The 15585-nt window shown below is 42.1% G+C and overlaps 1 protein-coding gene across 1 annotated transcript in view; it reads right to left on the bottom strand.

Annotated features, from left to right (window-relative positions):
* Positions 1 to 12148, bottom strand: part of KCNJ10 (potassium inwardly rectifying channel subfamily J member 10) — a 79438-nt gene extending 67290 nt beyond the window's left edge. The window contains exon 1 of the mRNA XM_030187109.1: positions 11842 to 12148. The gene's annotated coding sequence lies outside the window, so the exon portion shown is untranslated. The remainder of the gene's footprint in view (positions 1 to 11841) is intronic.
* Positions 12149 to 15585: the final 3437 nt, after the last annotated feature.

The raw sequence follows: 15585 nt of genomic DNA, 5'->3' as shown, positions 1-15585 counted from the left end.
GAATAACATGTATAGAATGTTTGTACGTTTGGGAAGCTTGCCAGGTGCCCTTGGCCTGGATTGGCCGCTGTCGTGGACAGGATGCTGGGCTCGATGGACCCTTGGTCTTTTCCCAGTATGGCATTACTTATGTACTTATGTACTTATCTAGAGAGACTGCTAAGACCATTTTGTGTTGATCGAAATACGAATGTAATTCACCGAGTAGAGAGATCAGAACAGTTTCTCTGCGAAAGTGTGGGTGAAATCCCAACTGGCGGAGGTGTAGAGCATTGATTTTTTCAGAAAAAGTAGAAAGCTGATGAAACGCAGCCTTTTCCAGAACCTGTGACATAAAACACAAATTGGAAACGGGACAGTAATGGCTAGGAATTGTTGGATCCAATGATGGTTTTTTTTTTTAGAAGAGGGCGAAATATGGCGAATTTCCAGAGGTCTGGAAATTGTTCACTGGTGAGACTAAGATTAATGATGGACAACAGTGGGGGTAATAGTCCCAGTGCCAGAGTTTTTAACCAAGATAGAGGTAAAGGATCACAGCGACAGAAGGAAGTATTCGTATTAACCATAAGCTTCTGTATGGAGATTCCACCTGGAACGACGACCAGGTAGTAGAACCAATTGAAGTGCATATAGTCAAGGACTCTGGGGGTATGGGATCAGTACAAACATTAGAAAGTTGACCCACTTGAACTGGCAATGAATTAATCAGCAAATTAACCTTATTTGTAAAGAACTGTGAAAGAGTATCCACTGAGAGAACAGATAGGTGAGTCTTGTACAGTGAGAACTAAATCAAGAATGTGACCTGCTATATGAGTGGGGGGAAAGAATCTACTGGATAAGACTGAGATCATCAAGCAGATTTAGGAATGATTTTGCACTATAGAGCAATAATAGGTTGCACTACTGGAGTAACTGGATGTATTACTGAGTAATAATTGATTTTATAGAGTAATGGGGTGTACTATTTGAGTAACTGGATGTCCTATAATGACATTGTCACAAAATTTTTAAAAGTTTAAAAACACCAAATGAAATGAAAAACTGAGGCAGAAGTTAGTATAGCTCTGAGCTGCACTAGGGAGATTGGTTCTGGAGAGAACTGGATTCACTGCAGGTTCTGATGCCATTGATTTAGATCAGCATATGAGCTCTTTAAACAGCACTATTGTATGCAGCCTTTGGAAGACCTGGGTTGGAAGTGAAGCCCTTCTATAGATCCAGTTATAGAGCTCATGGTACAAGGTCACTTTTGGTCAATTTTTGTATGGACTAATAGGCCCACAGAGAACTGGTGTTTTCACCAAGTGTCCCCTCACCCTTTTTAACATGAGAAAAGTCTCTCTCTCACACACACACACACACACACATACACTCTGGAAGCTCAATGAGATTTGCAGAGTTGGCTACCTTGTGCAATTCTTTATGGTTCCAGCAGCTAAAATGTACTTCAGTTAATCATTAGCAAATTGGCACCAAAATCAAACATCCAAATTCTGAACAAGTGTCTTAAGTTAATGAAGAAAATCATTCACTGCATGAGATGTTTTCAGAACAAGGTTTGTTTGTTCAGGTTAATTTAAAATACTTTGAACCCAAATTCTCTAATTATAAACCAGAGCCCCTGGGCATCATTTAGTCCAGACAAACCATCAACCAATCAGATACCTCTGTTAGAAGCACACAGCAGAGTCTTCTGGCCAATCAGATGTGTCCATTAGAAGCAGACAACAGAGCCCTCTGACCAATTGGAAAGCACAAGGGACAGAGCTGCCATAAGTTATCTGACTCCTTAGGCAAACCTTCAATAAGAGTAACTCAGGCAATCTGCTGCCTGAGGCATGGAATGAGATGGCACCTCCTCTCCTCAAGGTACCCAAAAGGGAGAGCACTGGTCAGGCAATTGCCCCAGGTAAAAAGAATACAACTTATATTCCTAGACAATAAATAAAGAAATGAAAACTTTGCAGTCACTGGTTATACGCATAAAACGTTATGGCAGTTAAATTATGTAGCCTAGGACTCAAATATACACAATACTGACCCTACAATTTCAGAAGCTTAGCTGAAATTGGGTGGCGGAGCAGTTGAGGGGAAGAGGGGGTGGTGGTTGGGAGGCGAGGATAGGGGTGGGCAGACTTATACGGTCTGTACCAGAGCCGGTGATGGGAGGCGGGACTGGTGGCTGGGAGGCGGGAAATACTGCTGGGCAGACTTATATGGTCTGTGCCCTGAAAAGGACAGGTACAAATTCAAGGTAAGGTATACACATATGAGTTTGTCATGGGCAGACTGGATGGACCATGCAGGTCTTTATCTGCCGTCATCTACTATGTTACTATGTTACACATTGGATCCTTTGGAGTTAACTGTAAACATTTATTCTGTATCTACCAAAGTCTTCCTCATTCAATAATGGGTGCAGAGCAGAACTAGGACATTTCCCCAGAGAACTCATTATATCCCACCTCCATTAAAAAGGTCAAGTCTGAACTCAGTATCAGCAGCATAAAACGTTTCCAGTACCAGGTACAGAATGAAGTAATCCCCCCCCCCCAAAAAAAAAATAAGTCACTCGTAACCAGAACTCACACAAAAAAGACCTTACCCAGAACAGGGCCATAAATATTTGCAATGGGCTCTAGAACATCAATATTTATTTACTGCCTTTCTGAAGTAACATAAGAATAGTCACACTGGGTCAGATCAATGGTTCAGTTAGCCCAGTATCCTGCTTCCAGCAGTGGCCTATCCAGGTCACAAGCACCTGGCAGAAATGCAGTTAGTAGCACCATTCCATGCTACTAATCCCAGGGCAAGCAGTAGCTTCCCCATGTCTATCTCAATAGCAGACTATAGACTTTTCCTCCAGGAACTTATCCAAACCTTTTTAAAACCTAGATACGCTAACTGCCATTACCACATCCTCTGGCACAGAGTTCCAGAGCTTAACTATTCTTTGAGTGAAAATATATTTCCTCCTATTTGTTTTAAAAGTATTCCTATGCAGTTTCACTGAGTGTCCCCTGGTCTTTGTAGTTTTTGTAATTCACCCAGGGTAATATACAACAAAAACATGCCAAACATAGGCAATAGACAATTACAGAAGTAAATGTTGTCCAATAACAGTACACATTATGACATACTATGCTACTTACAATGTCAACACAATGCACACTAAAACACCTATTGGGAAAACTGAACAGGCCAGATTACTACAGATCCCTTCATAGAAACCCCAAGCTAACAGAATACCTGGTCTAGATTCCATATCCTGAACACAGATAAACCCTCACTGTACAGAATAACATACCACAAATAGAATTACGAACACAAACTGAAGCTTCAAGAATTCACATTCTTCGTCCAGTGCAACACCAAAGAAATAGAAACAGTGATTCATTCCCCCTATATTGTGCAAAGTATAAAGATAACAGATATAAATTTCAAAAACTAACATATTCTAGTCACTAAACTAAAAATAAGATTGTTTTTTCTACTTCAGTTGTCTGGCCATTTTATTGTTCTTATTGTCTCACTCCCAGTCTCTGGTTTCTGCTTTCCTCTCTCTGTCTTCTCTTAACTCTGTCCTCAAGAGAAAAGGTATTTGGGATTACTTGTCCATTTGCCATTTCTTCGCTCTCATCCTGTCTTCACGTTTGCCTACCGCCATCTTTCAGATTGATCTTTTCCTTTCAGCTTTCTTTCATTTGTTTTCTGCTTCTTTATCCACTGAGGGGTAGATATGCAAAGGCACTTGACAGGTATTTCTCCTTTCTCAGCCTCTCACTAACTTCCTCACCCTCTTTACCTAAATTCAGATGAAACCATCTTCAAGTTTAGATGTCTGTAACTTAGACTTCTAAGTCACATGCTATCTTCCAAAAACTGATCCCTAGGCAATTAAAGGTGATGAAAGGGTTAATATCTTCCATGTTTTAAAATTTTGATGACCAAGATAAGAAGAAGATAGGGTTGGGAAAATTGTTGGGCTTCCTTTGGCAATCTTTTGAGCTACAATGAAAAAAATTAAATGAATTAAATGCAAATTCTCCCTCCCCCCTCTCCCCTGCTTTTTGATGTAACAAGTCATGCAATGGAAGGGTAGCTATAGTTGCTGGAGGGCCTATCTGAGGGCCAAACAATTGGAGGAAGGATACAAACTAAGCAGTCTGCACTCTAGATGACGTTATAGATTTCCTCCCACCTCCCCAAACTCTCTTCCAAGGTTGACATTGAATAGATGGATAGAGAAGGCATCATCCTGCTAACTGAAAAGCCTCTGGTAATTATACCCATTGGCAGCCCAGATCATAGTGCTAGAGAAATTTTGTTTTTATCTGTGGAAACCCAGGCCTCTAATCTTCAGGAAAACAGCTTAATTTCAGAGATTTCTATGGGCTTGTTGTTCACTTAATGCTCACACCTGTTTTACTAGGCAAGGTGTGTCACACTGGGTTATGGTTCTGTAGTCAGAGAGAGGAGAAGGGGGATTTGGGATGACCTGGCCCTCCGAGATCATGCGGGTTAAATTTCACTTAATGAGGTTCCCTAATCTGAATACTGTGCTGCGTTAATATCTAAACTCTCTAGAATATCAGCTCACCTGCTTCTTGGCTCTGTTGCCTTTGCTTTTTGGTCTTCTTCATGGGTCTCCTACATTTTGGAATTAAAGCTGGGAATTTTCTGTTTTAGCCATGCCTACTTTAAATGTGCTTTCTTGTGTCCATGTCGTAGTCATGCTTTATGTGAATCAGTGAGACATCTGCACCTGCTCTGATAAAGTCCCCTGTGCCATATTCCTGCTTAACATATTATCGGTATGACACCTGCATGGGGACTATTATGAAAATCTACTCTCTAATTTTCTGTGCTGTATTCCTACTTAACACAACATCAATGTGACGTTCGCATCAGACTTTCATGAAGATCTACTCTGCAGCTGTCAGTGCTGTATTCATGCTTTTCAAATTTTAGTGTGTTGTCTACATGAGTCTCTGATGGAAACACAAACATCCCCTGAGGACTGAAAGGAAACTTAGAATGAAAACCAAGGACCTTTACTCTTCCGGGCATGCATTTACCATATTAGCGTGCGCTAATATAGTTAATGAATGTTATTAGTAATGAGACCTGTGAAAGTGGCATTTGGCATACCAATGGGAGGGTTGAAGAGGGGGCCATGGCCCCTTGGAACCTGCCTGCGGGGGGCGCTGGAGAGAGCTGGAAGATCAAAACCCAAAAGTACAAGGTCTTTGTGATGTGGTGAGTGTTGGGAGCTGGTGGAATGCAAATGAACTGCTGGCGACCCATGGTATACCCCAGTCCTGCAGTAAATAACACTCACTAGTGTGTGTTAGTATGTAGTAACATGGTAGCATCTTCTAATAAATCTAGTCTCTTCCACGTCCACCCCCTCCCTCCTGTTTTTTGTCGTAGGAATTTCCCCTCTACCTGGCTGTTTGAAAATCCAGTATGAGGTGATTCAGCTATTTTGTGCATGGAGTACTGTAGAAAATATACGAGAACCTGGACTGGAGTTATTAAAAAGAAAAAATTAATTTGTATTTTTAGAAAGATATTGTACTGTTAAAGGCAGTGGGACATTTGGTTGTGTACGTATGTGTTCTGGCTGTGATGTTAGGAGTCACATCACACATACTATGGGATCTCGTTCCATGTGAGATTATGCATCACATAATAGAACTGTGTCGCTCCCCCGCTGTGGTTCAGCCGGCTTTGATTTTATTTCCATTGCATCTATGGGCTTGTCCAAGAGAGGCAGGAACTATGGGGATATTTACCAGCCTGGAGCTTGCCAGAACTGCTTAAAAATCTATATACATTAAGGGGGCAGTTTATAAAGCATATTATTTGTATATGTATGTTTCACACACGGGAAAGTGCTGTTATTCTGTGACCAAATGCACACCTATAAATATGCATGAGTATGCTTTCTGTAAACACAGTTTGGGCAAAGAGGGGTGAAGATGTGATGGATGCATGTATTTTATAACAAAAAACAAAGAAGGAAAAAACATCCACAGAAGGAATGAACCAAAGGTGAAACAAAAAAAGTGGAGTCATTACTGATTCTGTGAGTGCGGGGTTGTGTTCAGAGCAGCATACTGAGTTATATTTTAAACTACTTTGCTGAAGAGCATTAGGAACTGAGAACTGGTTATCACCTGTAGACAAAGATTGTCTTTTGACCCCTAATGCAGGCATATTGCTACACCAAAACGCAGCTGTGTCGAGCTCTTTGAACATTTTGGACATTGGCAATTACAGAATCATCTGATTCCTATATATTTATTTATTTGTTACATTTGTACCCCGCACTTTCCCACTCATAGCAGGTTCAATGCGGCTTACATAGTAGTAGAAAGTATAGTGCATAGAAATAAGCTAAGCTTAGCAGAGTAATGGAGATGTGTAGATAGGTAATATTATAGGGGAGAAGGGGTAGAGGTAGGAGGAGGTGTTAGTTCTAGACTAGATTGAGATAATCAGGGGGATAGGGTCAGGGTAAGCATAGGGAAAAATGGAGTAGGCGTGGTCTGATTCATAGCCGTTATCGTAGGATCAGGTGATGAATAGGTGGATTCGTAGGGTTAGGTCAGAAGCGGAGCCAGGTTGAAGGCACGGGGGGAGCGAGAGTGGACTTCTGCCGGTGCCAGCGCGCATTTTAAATGCAACATGTTGAGTAAAACAATAGGCACTGGCATAAGTCCATCTGGGGGAGCGGCTGCTCCCCTGGCACCCCCCCCCCCCCCTAGCTACGCCACTGGGTTAGGTCGAGGCGTTTGGATAAGCTTCCTTGAATAGATGGGTTTTCAGCGATTTTCTGAAGGGTAGGTAGTCTTTAATAGAACGAATGGGTCTGGGTAAGGCGTTCCAGAGTTGACTGCCTTTGAAGGAGAAGTTGGAATCATATGAGGATTTATACTTGAGTCCTTTGCAATTTGGATATATGACTGACTCCTCTTTTTTTTTTTTGTTTCATGCATATATTTTATTAGTGAGTATACTCACACGTTTTCACCTTCTTGGGCACAGGTGTAAATTTGTGCAAGATCCCTTGTTCACTATAGGGGGGTCACTGTACGAGCTTATTCTAGAAAGGTACATAGGTGCCTACATTGATGTTATAAAATAGGCCTCTTTGTGGACTTCGTAGGTAGGCTTCATACTGGTATAACATTTGCCCCCATATTCACAGGGATGGGTGGTCACAAAGAGGTGGGATGTTTCTCTTGACAACATATGTACTAGGTGTCAACCTGAGCAATAAGGATGAGGGACAGTGCTGTGGTAAGGCTGGGGGGAGGGAGACCTGCTGGGATTAGGCTGGAGTTGGGCAGCACAGGGATGAGAGAGGCTTAGGGTTAGGCTGGAAAGAAAGATGAGTAGAGGTAAAAAGAATAAGAGGGTTATGGAGGCGATGAAGAGATGGTAGGGCATCAGGAGGGACAGTGCTATCTCAATACTGCACAGAGCAGAAGTTGCCATTCTAACCATCTTACTGGGCAGACTGCATGGGCTACTTCAGCCTCTATCTGCCATCATCTATTAATACAACTATTCCATTCACTGCAAATATTTTATGGGTTCAGAAGATCTGAAAGTAACACTAGGAGGGGGTCATAATACTTGTGTACACTGCACTTTTCTACCACTGAACTAGTAGACTTTTTGAAAATAGTACACAGACTATGCTTATTTCAGTCGATGCATATCAGAGTACATTTGTGGTAGGGTTATGGGCCTAAGTTCAAGCACAGAAAAACCAGCCTGATTTTCAAACATAAGATACATGCACAATTTGGCTTTGAAGATCGAATCAATTTCCAGCTAAACATCTGATTGTAACATTGCACTGCCCCATGCAAAAAGGGGCATGAAGTTATACACAATGATATATACTGTATAGGTATAACTCTGTAAAAATGTATTTTCCAGCTGTTAATCTTTAACACACTTATTTACAACATTTTTATTCTGCACTACCTGCAAAATTCTAGGCAGAGTACAAATTAACATATACAAAAATCAATATCAAAACAATATAAACAAACAAAAATACTCAGCTGAAAATAAAAATAAACCTAAATCATATGTCTTTTTTTTTCTTGGTGTAGGCATATCTATGCCTTTCATCCCTATTTTATGCATAGGGAAAGAGGATGGGATTTGATATATCACCTTTCTGTGGTTACAAAGTGGTTTACATATTATATACAGGTATTTATTTGTCCAGAGTCACAAGGAGCTGCAGAAGGAATCCAATCCAGTTCCCCTGGGTCTCAGGGCATGCACTAACCATTAGACTAACTCCTGACTACACTTTTGAAAACTTCCCCCATAATGTTTAAGTAGTTATAGGGTATTTTCAGACTGCCTGCCTTACTGCAAAGCCTGTAGGTACTTTTCAATGGTAGCCGTTGCAGCAATTTCCAAAATGAAGGCATGTGTGTAGCAGGGATGTGAACTTGATGGGAATTCACTTCTTTTGTGAGTCTTAAAATATATGTATGCTAGATTAATTGAGGTCTACAAAATCCTGAATGAATAGAAATGAATCAATTTTTTACTTTTTCCAAAAGTACAAAGCCTAGGGGACAGTCAAGTATGTTACATGGAAATACTTTTAAAACAAATAGGAGGAAATATTTTTCCACTCAACAAATAGTTAAGCTCTGGAACTCTTTGCCAGAGGATGTAGTAACAGCGGTTAGTGTATCTGGGTTTAAAAAAGGTTTGGATAAGTTCCTGGAGGAAAAGTCCATAGTCTGCTATTGACACAGACATGGGGAAGGTACATCTTCCCTGGGATTGGTAGCATGGAGTGTTGCCACTATTTGGGTTTCTGCCAGGTACTTGTGACCTGGCTTGGCCACTGTTGGAAATAGGATACTGGGCTATATGGACCATTTGTCTGACCCAGTATGGCTATTCTTACATTGTTATCACTGAATATATGTTAAGTTACTTAGAGCAATTAAAAAGCTTTCTAGTGTATGTTAAAATATCTCTATTAGAATAAATATGTGAAACCACTGAAAAAGTCCAAACATTGTGGAAAAAACACCTGACAATGCACCAAAATGTTTGCCCCATGCAGTTAGCAACTGCATTTCAAAATAACTGAAGGTGGAGAAACCTGCAGAGATTTGTACCTGCTTTTACTGTGGGTATTTCTTTCTGGTCCGTGTACAATTTCTCCTTGTGTTTGCCACCTTTATTTTCTAACTCCTGTTATTCCATCTTACCTGTCCCTATGTTCCATCTCCTCTTACACTCTGTGTTGTCTATAAAGACGTTTTATTTTGTGTCTTGACATTATAAATAGCATTCTATGTACTGTGATATTAATATGTTTACTGCAGTAATTGTCTATTGCTTATGTTTGGCTTGTTTTCGTTGTACAAACCTTTGGTGAATTTCTTCAAAAGGTGATAATAAATAAAGGAATGTAGTTTTGAACATTCAAAAGGTGCCTGTTTCCTACCCTCATTTAACACATCTCTCCTTTAATGGAGGTTTAAGAATAAGCATATATTTTTTAATTAAATTTCTTTATTTATTTGCACTATTTGATAATCTGTTCTTTAAATTAATATCAAAGTGGTGTACAAATTTTTTAAAAATAAACACAATAGAACAAGATAGGGTACATATTAATAAAATGAGAGACCAAAAAAAAAAAGAGGGAGAAATGTAGTAGCACAATTCAAAACCAAAGAAAAAAAAGCGAAGAAGGGATAACTTAGAGAAGTTTCAAAATTAGCAAAGATGAGAGATAGAGAGAGACCCCTAAACATTTCACTTCCATAGGGTTGGGCAATTTTGAGATAGTTTCTGTGGGTAAAATGGCTCTGAAAATTGCCCAGATTATGGATTATGTTTGAATGACTGCCTCACCTTCCTCCACCAAATACCAGAGTAATTATCAGTGCTGTGCATTTCTTTGTTTACCGGTTCATAAAAATAAAATTTAAAATGTTGTTCCTGGGAAATTGTATTAAGTTTTCCTACTGCTTAGAACTGTAGAAAGGATTCTGGACAATGTGGGGGTCCAGTAGCAGGTGGGGGCAGAAACTGGATATAATTTCTGTATCTATTCTATGAGGTATTTTTTTTTTATCTTAGTGGGCATTGGGGCATATAAATTTATATTAAATAATATAAATTTAACCAGGACCAAGTATTATATTTAACCAGGACCAAGTATCATTCAGCTCAAACTCCATCTGAATATTGAACAGCTAATGAGGGCCTAATGGTACTCCTAAATCCTGGGAGTGTAATCTAGGGGCAACTACAACCCTTAACACCAAAAATTATCCGAGTACACGCAGCTGAAGCCCACCCCACTTTCAACATTTAGCCGACAATCTTTGTTTAGACGCTTAACTCCTCTCTAAAATGTCATAGGTGTCTCTGACTTTTGCAGTTTTAAAGTCCTACTTCTGTGGAAAGGCTCTGGAAATGTAATCCCAATGTGTCCATAGCACTCTGTATCAGAAAGGCAAAGGCAGAAATTGCAAGAAGGTGGGAGGGAGGTAGTGATATTTGGATTTAGCTCCTATCAAGTATTTGCCAGTCCCTGAATTGGTACCTGCAAGACCCTATGGAGAGAAAGATTCCTTCTCCTCCCCCCCCCCCCCACCCAATAAAAATAACCAATACTTTCTTTAAATGGAGTGGAGGACTGGCCTAGTGGTTAGGGTGGTGGACTCTGGTCCTGGGGAACTGAGTTCAATTCCCACTTCAGGCACAGGAGTGTGACTCTGGGCAAGTCACTTAACCCTGCATTGCCCCCAGGTACAAATAAGTACCTGTATATAATATGTAAGCCGCATTGAACCTGCTATGAGTGGGAAAGCGCGGGGTACAAATGTAACTAAAATAAATATGGGATGATTGCACATCTGTGATGCCACCACTGCATCTCCTTCTCACAAAAGGCTGTTAAATATTAGCGCGCATGCCGATGTTCAAAGTGGTGAAAGGATTTTTAGAATACCGACCTGCCCTCCTCTCTGTCTCTAACGATTTGGCACAGGATTACGGAGCAGGACGCTGAGGTCCTGCACCCTGTGCACAGTTTTTCCACTGGCTTCTCACGGCAGCACCTGTAAAACTTTCAGAAGCAGGTTAACCTGTCAAGTCGCTGCTGCCCCTTTTCCTAATCAGATCAATTTGAAGAGCAATATTGTGCAGCAAAAATGTCATTTGAAACCCGGGAAGAACCCGAGAGATTTCTGGTAAAGACAGTGCTTGCTTTGAGCTCACCCCGGACCCTGAGACACAGATGCCTTTAAACTGAGGCAGAGAGGGGGAGGAACAGTTTCTGCATTTTCTGAGCCTCCAGCTGTTTGACAAGCTCGGTGATGATGAATCACATAACTTTGCAGATTGGGCAGAAAGAAAGCACTTGTTGCATGCTCAGACGGCATGCATTATGCAAATCGTTATGTTTAATAATAATAATTATTATTATAATAGGGGGCGTTTGATCACTTGTACGATATGCTCCTTTTCTAAATCAGGCTTTTAAAAATTGTCTTCCTTGTTAGCTTATGAACGTGCATGATCCCAAAATTACACCAACACTTAAGACATTCCTTTCCTTTCATAAGACTCAACGAGCCTCAGCAGTTGGAGCCTGAAAGGTTTTCCCATAAAATGTACTTAAGCAGCCCTGAAAAAGCCTTGCACAGGGTCCCAGCACCGGACCCCATCTATACCTGCTCAGTCTGGTAGGGAGAATCACTGACAGTGGTCCAAGCCGAAACAAGTGAATTTCTTCATTATGGAAAAGCATTTCCTTACCTTGACCAGTGCTGGGAAGGGACCGGCAGAAGCAACTTGCTCTTTTTCCACTCACTTGACTTCCAAGCTTGTAAGCCTGTGCCTGCAAATTTTGCCACCTGCTAGCATTGGATCAGATGTAGTAAAGGGCTTTCTCCCATTTTGGGTTTCTGGGCCACCAAGAGCGACTCCTGTGTCTGCAGGGTAGGGAAAGAAGCAGGAAAACAAGGAAAGAGGGGTCTTTAAATGTTTTTTTGTGTCCCTCCAAGATCAGATAACATTTCCCATCCTAGAAGACCTGTTGCCAGTTATTCTAATGCCTTTTCATCTTTTTTTTCCTGCTTACCAAACTTTGTACAGTTGAATGGATAGATTATGTAAATGCGGAAGGGGTGGGGCTTGCTGGGGGTGGGGTGGGGAGAGTGAATAGCAGCACAGAATCTAATGGGAGCAGGGGAAGGCACAGACTGATTGGAAGGGGGATGTGGGAGGAGTGAGTGCGGAGGAGAGGGGAGGAGGGATGAAGGGTAGAGAGAGAAAGTGCTATCCTGTTAGAGGTTAGGGAGGAAATAAGTGCAAGTTTTTAGAGCAGAGTTAATGAGGCAGAAAATAATCCCTCACTGGGATGGGATCAAATTGTTGTTTCTTTTTTTCCTTTCAATTTGTCAGGCAAGGGGAAACAAACAGCATGGAAAGGGCTGAAAGCTAAGAGGGCAAGCAGAGGGGGTATTTAATTACTGACCAGGGACACACAAAGTCTGTTCATTCCGAGAGTACGGAAGTAGTCAGCAGGATCATCATGCCAGGCACCAAGGAGAGAGATGCACCAGTTATGGTGAGGGCATGGAATTGGCACTTTCCCCAACTTTCTGGCCTCCGTTACTCTACCTCATGTTACAGATGCCAGCCAACAAGTTAGCCTCTCGGCCAGCCAAACCCTTTAAGCTCAGGACTTCCTAAACCTTTTCTTGGTTACTCCACATTCAGTATATTTACAGTGAGTATACATAAGATAGAGGCAGGTGGTATCTTACGGACTAACCAATATATTTGAGTCCACCTGCCTCTGTCAATTTGTAAAAGTTACTATGTATGGCATAGATATATACAGCAGTGGCGTAGCTACGTGGGGCCTGAGGGGGCCTGGGCCCCCGTAGATTTCCTCCTGGACCCCTCTCCTGATGACCCTCTCCCCCCGCCATCGCCTACCTTCATTTTTGCTGGTGGGGGACCCCAATCCCTGCCAGCTGACGTCCTCTTCGTCCTGCAGTGAAAAAAGTCTTCGTTCTTCTGTTGCATGCTGACGTCCTGCTCAGAGAACTGTTGTCTGAGTCTGACATCCTGCACATACAACGTGCAGGACGTCAGCATGCAACAGAAGAACGAAGACTTTTTTTCACTGCAGGACGAAGAGGACGTCGGCTGGCGGGGATTAGGGTCCCCCGCCAGCAAAAACGAAGGTAGGCGATGGCGGGGGAGGGTTCGCGGGGGGGGGGGGGGGGGTCGAGAGGGCGGGAGGTTGTCAAAAGTGGCGGCGGGTCAGCAATGGCGGGGGGTCGGCGTGCGCCGGGGGGGCTAAAATGTGCCCCCTCACCTCGGGCGCTGGACCCCCCTCCCACCAAAGTCTGGCTACGCCCCTGAGGGTCTCCTTTGTACACACAATTATCTCATGCATGCTCTTTGCAGATATTGTGAAAAGCTGACTGGCTTGTGGAAGCACCAGAACCGGTTCAGCGACCACTACTCCAGTTACTGTCACTTGGCAGCGCTTCGGCATCACAGTCAGAAAACTTTACCTCCTTGCGGCCATAAACAGACACAGGCAGATGAATGGACTTAGGACTAAAATTGGCAGAGAAACAAAATATGCCTAGGTGTATTCTACAAAGTACTCCTAAATTTAGGCGTACTTTATAGAATAAGCCTAAATTTCCATGTAGTTTATAGAATACACGGAGCACCCGCCCACATGACTAAATTTAGTCGCAGGCAGTTACACCACGTAAAACTTGATGTACATGCTGACGCCTAAATTACGCATGGATCATGTGTATTCTATAACAATGTGCATAGATTCTTGAAACACCCACGTCCTGCCCATGGCCACGCCCCCTTTTGAACTGTGCAACTTAGAATTTACATGCACTTAGACAGTTCTGTGCGTAAATTCTAACTAATGCCAATTAGTGTCAATAATTGCTTAAGTGGCAATTATCAGTGCTGATTGGCTTCTTAAATCATATGACTGGATTTGCACGTGCAACTTAAGTCGCACCTTATAGAATCCGGGGGTTAGTGTTTGTTTTGTGAGGAGTAATCAAAATAAAATTGGATTCCCTTTTCTTTGAAAAAGAACGGATGGCAGTAGAATTACCAATCAGTTCTAATCTTCAGGTCAGGTAAAGCCAAAGGGAGAACGCCATACAAAAAAAAAAGTCCAAAACCCAACAGTGGAATGATGAACTTCAATGTTTAAGGTACACTAACAATTAGCGTTCAGTAAATGATAAGACACACATTATATTCCTATGGGCATCTTATCATTTAGCACATGCTAATTGTTAGTGTGTGCTAAATCTGTTAGTGCACCTTAGTAAAAGGGCCTTTAAGGAGTCTTTTTACTAACATGCACTGAAAAATGGCCTGCGCTAGTGTAGGCACATGTTTTGGACGTGCGCTGATCCATTTTTTGGCATGCAAGGTTCCATGTTAGGAGTTACGGACCAAGAAAGGGATCTGGGTGTCGTCGTTGATAATACACTGAAACCTTCTGCTCAGTGTGCTGCTGCGGCTAGGAAAGCGAATAGAATGTTGGGTATTATTAGGAAAGGCATGGAAAACAGGTGTGAGGATGTTATAATGCCGTTGTATCGCTCCACGGTGCGACTGCACCTTGAGTATTGTGTTCAATTCTGGTCGCCGCAACTCAAGAAAGATATAGTAGAATTGGAAAAGGTGCAGCGAAGGGCCACTAAAATGATAGCGGGGATGGGATGACTTCTCTATGAAGAAAGACTAAGGAGGCTAGGGCTATTCAGCTTGGAGAAGAGACGGCTGAGGGGAGACATGATAGAGGTATATAAAATAATGAGTGGAGTGGAACAGGTGGATGTGAAGTGTCTGTTCACGCTTTCCAAAAATACTAGGACTAGGGGGCATGCGATGAAACTACAGTGTAGTAAATTTAAAACAAATCGGAGAAACGTTTTCTTCACCCAACGCGTAATTAAACTCTGGAATTCACTGCCGGAGAACGTGGTGAAGGCGGTTAGCTTGGCAGAGTTTAAAAGGGGGTTAGACGGTTTCCTAAAGGACAAGTCCATTAACTGCTAGTAAATGGACTTGGGAGAAATCCACAATTCTGGGAATAACATGTATAGAATATTTGTACGTTTGGGAAGCTTGCCAGGTGCCCTTGGCCTGGATTGGCCGCTGTCGTGGACAGGATGCTGGGCTCGATGGACCCTTGGTCTCTTCCCAGTGTGGCATGTACTTATGCCTGTAAAAAAGGCCTTTTTTGCTGAAAATGGATGTGCAGCAAAATAAAAATCGCCTTGCATCCATTTTGGGTATGAGACCTTCCTGCCACCCATTGACTTAGCAGTAAGGTCTCACGCGTTAAACGGGCAGTAATCGTCAGCACGTGTACACTGCTGATTACCGCCCGGTTAGCACTGCCCATTGGAAAACAACAAATATTTTCCGACGCGTGTATCAGATGCACATAAACAATGGAATTACGGGCTGGGCCTATGCAGCTTAGTA

The sequence above is a fragment of the Microcaecilia unicolor genome, chromosome 14, assembly GCF_901765095.1.
Source record: "Microcaecilia unicolor chromosome 14, aMicUni1.1, whole genome shotgun sequence".
In the NCBI taxonomy this organism is placed as follows: Eukaryota; Metazoa; Chordata; class Amphibia; order Gymnophiona; family Siphonopidae; genus Microcaecilia; species Microcaecilia unicolor.
Note: the sequence above shows the minus strand (reverse complement) of the source record. Positions and strands in the feature narration are given on the sequence as shown.